A 9404-nucleotide genomic window follows, 5' to 3' on the forward strand; every position below is an offset into this window, starting at 1 on the left:
AGAATCAGGAAGATCTTTTTAATTAACAGATATTTTTAAGATTTTGCGAACAAAACGTGACATTTTCAGACATGAATTAATTCTTAATAGAAGTATCACTTGTGTAAAATGAATTCATGATTAAAAGAAAATTAAGAATACATGCCAAATCAAGAAGATTTTTTTTAATTCACAACTCACGATAAAAGGCTAAATATCCCAAAATTCATAATCCTTGCTAATGCTTACCATGTGCACATCTACTTCCATATGATCCAGCAAGACAATGGCACGTATATCCAGTATTGCCATATGAACATTTGCCTCCATTATGACAGGGATTTGGCGCACAATAATCGTACATAGGTTGTCCACTGTCTATAAATGGTGAGAATAATGTATTTCTAATTTGACATTGATTTAGATTCATCACACATTTTCTGTGTTGGATCTGAATTACCGTTTTGGAACACTTTATCCTCGGGGTACTCAGGGTATAAAACCAATTAGTCATAGCCCCATTACTTTAAATGTTAAATTCTACAATTTCAAACATTTATGGCTACTTTGTTTTAAGTTTAGATAAAGTGGCAGTCAATTCATGTCAAAACTATACATTATCCTTAATTGTGCTGAAATATTCATCATACCTTTAATTGCATATTAGAGCGTACTAAAAAAGGTACTTCTGATCTGAACAACAGGGCAAATTATAATTGTACATTCGTTTTTCGTATTCAAAAGAATCTTTCAACGAGGGTTCTACAGTGATTCCAAGTCCATAAGCTTTCATTTAATACCAAAACTAACGAAATATATCACCTATTGAAAGAGATACAGCTTTATGCCGAAGAACTATTTTGTTTGAAATATATACTTCTTTTTTGTACGTTCTTTCCGATTGGGCCCAGATTTGTGGATCTCGACCTCAAGTTAGAAGTTAAACAAAAGAGGCAAAGCGGATACAAAGCGCAAATGAAACAGACAGTAATCACCATTTCAAAACCGTAAGATCAGATAATCCGGTCTTATTTATACCTACTATTTTTATATTATCTTATATTCTATTCTCAAATATACTCCTTGCATACTATTTGATGTTATAATAATTAACAAATGATAAATATAAGGGTATTCAGTATCATATATGATTTGTAAATATATTTAACAGTTAAACCGATCTTATGGTGGTACAATATTTGATAATAAACTAGCGTAGCAAACTTCGATAAAGGATTCAAATAAGTTGTTCCAGTTTCTGTTTTTTTTTTGCCCTGTATTCTATATATTGCATTTAACGAAATTATTGATAACTACATTAAATAAAGCATACATTTTTGTTCTTATTCTTTATATAAAAATTATCAGTTGCCACTTGACGAATAAGTACACATTTCTAAATGACTTGTTATCAGTGGTTCAAATACTCTTAAATCGAAATGTTTTAAATCCTATACTTTATTTGGCCTTTTTAACTTTTTTGGTGTCTGGCGTAAATATACAATTTAATCCTGGTATCTATGATGAGTTTATTTACAACCACTGGGTTGATTCCACTGCTTGTGGAGTTTTCATTCCCCGAGGGTACCACTAGCCCAGTAGTCAGCAGTGCTGACATGAATTAGCATTGATATGGTCATATTTATAAATTAACTGTTTACAAAACTTTTGAATTTTTGAAATATTAAGGCTTTTCTCCCTCAGGAATAGATCACCTTAGCTGTATTTGGCAAAAATGTTAGGAATTTTGTTCCTCAATGCTCTTCAATGTCGTAATTTATTTTGCCTTTTTAACTTCTTGGGTTTCGAGCGTCACTGATGAGTCTTTTGAAGACGAGAATATAAAATTTGATCCTTGTATCTATGATGAGTTTATTAAGTATATTTTCAATTGAGGCTAAAATAAATTTCATGTTGTTGTTTGTATTTCAATTTAAAAAACGAAAAATCTGAGAAAAAAAAATAATGTCAGTACAAACAAGTTTTTTTGAAGGTTTTGCTTTACCAGAAGCCACAATGACAGTTGGTGTATAATATATTTATGAAATAACGATTCAATGTCAAGCATCAATAGATAAATAATCAATATTAGAGATTTATACTATGATGTGTTTAGATTGAACTTACGACAACAATCTGTTGACCCACAATGTCCAGCGGTAACGTCTACCAATAAAAGATAATGACCACCGTCATTCTAAAAGACATAAAATAAATCCAGTATTTGTGATACACTTTATAAACACATCAATGTAATACTTAATAAATCATGTATTTATGCTATATTTCATATACAAATCTATGCAACACTGGACAAGTTATGTATAAAGCTATACCTTATAAATAAATCAATGCAATACTGGACAAATCATGTATTTAATGGTAAACCTTATTAACAAAGCAATGCAGAACTGGAAAAATCATATATTTATGCTACACATTAAAACAAATCAATGCACTACTGGACATATCATGTTTTTATGCTACATATTATAAACAAATCAATACAATACTGGACAAATCATATATTTATGCTACACATTTACACATTAAAAACATATCAATGCAATACTGGACAAATTATGTATTTAGCTACACTAAAAACAAATCAATGCAATACAGGGCTAAGATGTATTTATTTTACAACTTATTAACAGATCAATACAATAGTGGACAAATAGATATTTATTCTACACTTTATAAACACACCAATGCAAAACTGGACAAATCAGAAATTTATTCTACACTTTATAAACACATCTTTGTAACACTGGTAAAGTGTTCGCAGTTTTAATTCACCTACAACCAGTTTAGACTTTGCTAAACAGCTTGAAACTTAATAATGCCAAAGCTTTATATATCTTACTGTACGATTTTTGTTTTGCCGATAGTTGAAGGCCTGAAAGTGACATGCTACTCACTCTTTAGTAAATATAAATAATTGTCTCATTAATTATCTCCTTGTTTACATATACATTAACTCTTTGTCTTAAATATCGAGTACCACGTCTTTCATATTTCTTTATTGGAATATCATAGATATATTACGTCCAGCAACACAATTATATACATTATAAAAAAAAATATTTGTTTATTAACAAAATACAAAGGCAATTTATGATTACACTTTTTTGTTTTTATTTTCTGATTGGAAGCCGGCCAAATGCATAACTTGCATCATATCACAATTTCATTGTTTTACAAAACTTCTTTTTTACAAGAATACAACTTTCAGGGTATGCAAACGTCCTACCTCAAACATTGAAGGTTGCTTTTGCAATGATTGCTAGTGGTTTTGTTCATTGCAAAATGATATGGGCTTATAAACAGAGTTATTATACATTATATAAAGAGTTTATTGGTTCGGTCAAATATCGCTTGAAATATAAATAATTGTCTCATTAATTATCTCCTTGTTTACATATAAATTAACTCTTTATCTTAAAATCGAGTACCACGTCTTTCATATTTTTTTATTGGAATATCATAGATAAATTACGTCCAGCAACACAATTTATTTACATTATAACAAAAAAACTTTGTTTATTAACAAAATACAAAATTTAAGGCAATTTATGTTATGATATCAGTCGATATCTGACCGAACCAATAAACTGTCCTACTCAAGTACAGCATGGTCCCTCTCGGTGCGTTTACCGAATTTCCATTGATAAACTAAATCTGGACGTTACTATTTCAAATATATGATTTTAAACTTTTTTTTATTCATCCAAATATAAAAAGAATTGAGCAACAGGCAAGGCTATATAATATCTTTCCATGTTGCATGTTCAAAGTATAAATTAAATATTAACAACTGTATTAATACAATATAGTGGAAATGCATACTAGTAAACATGTTACAGTGAATTTGTAAAATCAGGGATTCTGTAAAATTCCTGAAATTTCAGGGATATAATGTTTATTATATACTGATTTTATAGTAATTAACGAACAGAATAAACCTTTTATATCAATTTTTTAAATCAAATATAAAGACAGTGCTTTGAAGAGGTTACCGTTATGAGAGGTGAAAAACACATACGAAAAGAGTAAGACATTTAGGAGATAACTGTATTGTATTTTAAGCTCCGACGGCATCAATTGGGGATTTAATGGTCGCAAATTAAGTTTACTGGCGACGCGTTAGCGGAGACAGTAAACGGGTATTTTCGACCATTAAATCCTCAATCGATGCCGTCGGAGCTTAAAATACAAAATTGTTATCTTCATTCTAATGAAACTGACAGAAAACAACGTTAAAACATGCATTTAAATTCTGTCATATGCCGTCTGCGCTTGCGCATACGGCCCATAGCATCAATTGTCAATTGATGCCATGTAGATAAGTGACGTTATCCAATCAAAATGAACGTTACAAACGTTGTTGCATTAGAATGATTTATTGAGGCTATGTGATCCAGTGGCAAATGTTTTACATCCACATCAGGATAAGAGCGTATTATTGTGACATGAAAATTTTTATAAAAAGCAAATAAGTGGTTTATTACTAGATTGCAGCCTTTAAAAGACATTTATATGCAAAGTTAAAAAAAGTAATTGTAAACTACAAACTTTAAGACAATACAAAGGTATAGGTGAAAAGACTTTGTTTTGTGCTGGCATTTCTTACATTGGTCATATCTCAGATTCTGTCTTATACATGTATCCAATCGCAAAGTGATCAAGCTTTTAAAAAGTTTCTATACTTTCTCTTTTCTTTAGATCAAAATCAAATCAAAAGTTGAAATTTGTTTTTTGTGGGTATGTAATGTGAAGATGTGGTGAAAAATAGTAAAAACAACATATTCATCAGACGAAATTATCAAATTTCATGTGCGTCTTGGAGACCTTTACACATACCAGTCGTGTTATAAAATATTGCATTTCTAAGAAAATATATTTCAAAATCATTGGTTTATCTAATTTGTAAAAAAACCCGCACACATTTCTAATATCAAGTTTAAACTGGTAATCAGGAATTTTACAAAATCCCTGGCAATATTTTCAATGATTGTGTAAAATCGCTAGAAATTTCAGGGATTTAAAAAAATCACTGAAACTGTAAGTGATTTTACAAAATCACTAGTTATTCCAAGGATTTAACAAAAACCAAATTTCTCAAATTCACTGTTACAGTAACATATATTCAATATATGTATATTGTCGGAAAACATAAAAAAAAATGGTATGAGCTTTAGAAACCGGACGAAAAGCGAGGCTCGCCGAGCTTTTCTCATGTTTTGTAGCGAGTAGAAAATAATACATTTTATATTCTCCGACAATGTACATACGTTGTTTTATCCTGAAATCTACTCCCAACATTGGAAACTTAATTTTCAAATAAATCAGTCTAAATGTGGACCTCGAAAAATACCCCAAAATGAACTTATACGGGAAAAGAAATATTCACATTACCGCTTGCTCAATGGAATCGCGTTAACGGAAGACTTTATATGTACAAGTTCAACTAAATTAAAAAAAAAAAAAAAAAAAAAAACTATCCGTGTACCTGTTGAGTGTATATTATTTGGCTGATTGCCGAATAAATTTAATTATCCAATTAATCATATTTTATTCCAGTACAGAAAAAAATCATTTCTAATATTATATAGATTTTTTGCAATGTCTAATGCATTCTATTATTTCCATTTACATCTTCTTAAAATTATCGATTATCAATTGTAGACGGTCTTATATTTTAGGTTTATCAAATAAATGTATAGCTGGTTACACAATGGCGACAAAAATCTACTTTTTCCTAGATTCAACATTTGTTCATGATAGTACAAAATTCTGTAAGTAATTGTATGAAATAATAAACAAAAACAATTCTACGAAATTAATATATACTAGAAGTTTGGTTTGAAGATTTCGGGCTTTTGATATAGCCATTTAAGAAGAGACTTTGAATTCCGTTTTGAGTTTTCCTTGATATCGAAATTTATGGAGCTACATCACTATTTTAGATAAAAAATCTAAACAAAATTTAATATGGCTTATACCCATTGCTTATGACTATGAATTTTTAAACAAACATATATTGTGAATTTAGAAATTTACTTACTGGACATGAAACCAGAATGCGATGTTTACCGCCATCGGTACGATATAATCTTGTATATTGGCATTGAAGTACATTGATATGAGATCTTTTACCAAATATGCTGGATACATGGACCGTTTGCGTTTTCTGTATCTCATAGTCATGGCTGTTTATTACCCCATGTATCGGATAGAAGTAACAAACGCTCCTAGTGTGAACTTCTGACACAGTGAATTGAACAAAACAAAGCACAAGTATTACTCCTTGTACATTCCAAAGATAAGAGAGACTTGCCTAAAAATAAAATTGATAAACGACATAAACAAAAGCACCAATATTATACCGCTGTTCAATAGTCATCAATCGATTAAACGAAAACAAATCTGGGTCACAAACCAAAATGTAGGGAGACCAATCAACTATAAGAGGAAAATAACATCATCATATGTGACTATAAAGTCTCCTTCTATCTTAACTAAAATCAAAAACCAGGAGAAAAACACTAGATATTCACATTTATTGGAGTGCAAGATTCCTATAAAAAAACTATACCCGAAAACCGATCACAAACCGCCGTCTCAATATGATCATCTCAAATACGACAAGCTTTTAAGAAAAGCTATTACTTGTAAGGTTGATCGCACAGTAACTGGCCACCCGCTGATTGATACTTCGACACAAAGTTTGTGTAGATAAGATTGAAACAACAGCAGGGGTCCAGTTTAGATCGCAAAGAACATATTTTGAAAATGGATTAAACTCGGTAAATTTTGACAGACCCAAAATTCCGGATAATAATAATCGAACGTTCCGGAAATTCTGGTCCATCGTTTTTCATATTTTATATTCGCCGGATGTGACGTTTCTTGGAAATTGTGGGGTACAATTTTGAAAGCAGAATACAGAAGCAAAATAAATATTTGCCAACCTCAAATGAAATCGTATCTTATTATATCATTTATTTTTGATATTTCTTGAAATATTTTGCATCAATAAGCACAAAAAAGTAGGACTTTGTAATAATGTAAAATGATTAGCTGGCAATGAAGATTGCATGAAAATGTTGAGTCTCAAAGTTCCCTCCAAAATTTGCTCTCAAAGTCCAAACGTTATAACGTCGTAGGAAGGTGTCCCAAAAAAAAAGCTTTGCAAGACGTCATTATTATTTGGACTAGTGTACACCTTGCAAGGTTTCAATGCCTGTCAGACAGTTTTCTCTTGACCTCAACCTCATTTCATGGATTTGTGAACAGGGTTAAGTTTTCGTGGTAATGTCCATATCACTGGCAGGCCTTGTGTCATATGACTTTGGTCATATTTTCATGATACACTGATCAAAATTGGGTTTTTGTGTTTTGGTCTATTTCTAAAAGAGGAGTCGGACAGCACTTTAAATTGGATCCCACCATGCATAAATTTGAATATTTCCATTAATTGCTCAGGTTATCTTTCTAAAATAATCACCACCGATCAAATTCAATTAGAAGAGCCTTCAATCCCCTACAGTCCCTATAATTAATTCAGCAGTGCCTTCCGACCCTCCCTCTTTTTTACAATTAATACTGGAACCCTAATATATTATACATGAATTATAATTACTTAATGAAATGATTGTAAGGTGTATATATTTGACTCTGGCAGGATTCATGATCATCTGCTTTAATATGCATATGCCAATCGTGTGAATCATCAGGCCATTAAAGTAACAAGCCAGCCATTAAAGTGTTTTTAAAATTATGGCTTGTAAAGACTTTAATGGCCATTAAAATACAAGCACACCATTAAAGTACAAACCAGCCAATAAAGAAGAAATGATCCATCGATTGAGATTATAATGGCCGTTACATTCTTTTATAGATGAATCATTACTTTTTCATGCCAAATTTAATGGTTATTTTTTAATGCCCACTATTATGAATATCTAGTCGTTTTAATTGCCATTAAAATGCAGGAATGGCCATTAAAAATCCCATAAAAATAGTGGTGCTATTAATAACGGTTACATTAAATGCACATTAAAATTTTGAAAACAAAATTCATGCCCATTAACTGTTATCAAATAGAAATTAATGGTCATTATCTGGTAAATGCATGCCCATTAATATATTTATGAAAAAATTAAGTGCTTATAATTAATGGCCAGTTTCATGGCTTTATTTAATGGTTAATATTCATTTTTTTATGGCAAGTCGATCAATTTAATGGCAATTTACCACAATAATGTAACCGTAATTAATAGACCTAATTTAATGGGTTTATTTAATGGCTCATTAATGGGTATTCTCACAGTAGTGTTGTATACCACAATGTCCCCTATGATTTTTCTATGTTACGGTCCCTTTCAAGAGATGTGTGCATGCTGAGAAAATTCCATGGAAATTCCCGATGCTACATTTCTCAGTTATTAAAAACTTAACAAAATTTCAGAACTGCGTGGAAGATTAAAACAGCTCAGGATTAAATTGCAAAATCATAAACTCAAACACATCAACCGAATGTATAACAACTGATATATGAATGAAAATTATAAATCATATCTATGGACTAGTGTTTTATAATAATCCAATAGTTTAACATTTGTGTATATTATTATGAATACACTCATCATAGATACCAGGATTATATTTTGTATTTACACCAGACGCGTGTTTCGTCTACAAAAGACCCATCAGTGACGCTCGAATCCAAAAAAATCAAAACGGCCAAATGAAGTACGAAGTTAAAGAGCATTGAGGACCAAAATTTCTAAAAGTTTTGCAAATACATCAAAGGTAATCTATTCCTGAGGTAGAAAAGCCTTAGTATTTCAAATATTAAAAGTGTGTCCTTACCATTGTCTAGACTTTGAAGATCACACTTTGAACTAAATCATTTTGATAAGAAGGACATGCACATTATGTAATTGTATGGATATTATTACATAATTCAGGTGCATGACATCGTGATCTGCAATGTAAGGGTGACATGAAAAGTTATTTTCCCAAAATGACAACGTGATCTCCAATGCAAGGGTGATATGAAAAGTTATGTTCCCTCAATGACATCGTGATCTTCAATACAAGGGTGATATGGAAAGTTATACCCCACAATGACATCTTGATCTTCAATGCAAGGGTGATATAAAAGTTGTGTTCCCTCAATGAAATCGTGATCTTCAATGCAAGGGAGATATAAAAAGTTATATCTCCACAATAGCATCGTGATCTTCAATGCAAGGGTGATATGAAAAGTTATATACCCACAATAACACATCACCATCAATGTAGTGATCCTTAAAAAATAATATTTATTTTTCGTTTCTTTACAGCAGAATTATTAAACTTATATTTAAATTTTATCCTAATTGAACTAGATGAATATGTTTCTGTTTTCTTAGTTT

At 30.8% G+C, this 9404-nt stretch overlaps 1 long non-coding RNA gene across 1 annotated transcript; it reads right to left on the reverse strand.

Moving 5' to 3' along the window:
• Positions 1 to 228: 228 nt before the first annotated feature.
• LOC139502299 (uncharacterized) lies at positions 229 to 8970 on the reverse strand. Its single transcript, XR_011658777.1, has 4 exons — positions 8857 to 8970; positions 6047 to 6319; positions 2107 to 2176; positions 229 to 357 (listed from the first exon to the last, which is right to left on the reverse strand). It is a non-coding gene; the product is annotated as an uncharacterized lncRNA (long non-coding RNA).
• Between the last annotated feature and the right edge of the window lie 434 nt (positions 8971 to 9404).

This window comes from Mytilus edulis, chromosome 13 (genome assembly GCF_963676685.1).
Source record: "Mytilus edulis chromosome 13, xbMytEdul2.2, whole genome shotgun sequence".
NCBI classification, from domain to species: Eukaryota; Metazoa; Mollusca; class Bivalvia; order Mytilida; family Mytilidae; genus Mytilus; species Mytilus edulis.